Here is a 304-nt window from a genome sequence, read left to right on the forward strand (position 1 = left end):
GAAGTGCGGAAACTCGCCGATAGGTGGCTCTGCCCTCGGACCCAGGGCGGCGCCAAGTTTGAATTTCGGTTTGGTGTTAGGGGGGGTGGGGTGGGGTTCTGGGGGGTTGAGAGGGGTTCAGGAGGGGTTGTTTGTTCTTCTTGTGAGGTTCAGGGGGGTTCAGGGGGGTTGCTTGTTCTTCTTGTGAGGTTCAGGGGGTTCAGGGGGTTCAGGGGGGCTGTTTGTTCTCCTTGGGGGTGGGGGGTGGGGGGTTGTTTGTTCTTGTTCTAACCGAAACATATATATTTTTTAGAATCTATGTCAG

The sequence above is a fragment of the Penaeus monodon genome, chromosome 29 (genome assembly GCF_015228065.2).
Source record: "Penaeus monodon isolate SGIC_2016 chromosome 29, NSTDA_Pmon_1, whole genome shotgun sequence".
Lineage (NCBI taxonomy): Eukaryota > Metazoa > Arthropoda > Malacostraca > Decapoda > Penaeidae > Penaeus > Penaeus monodon.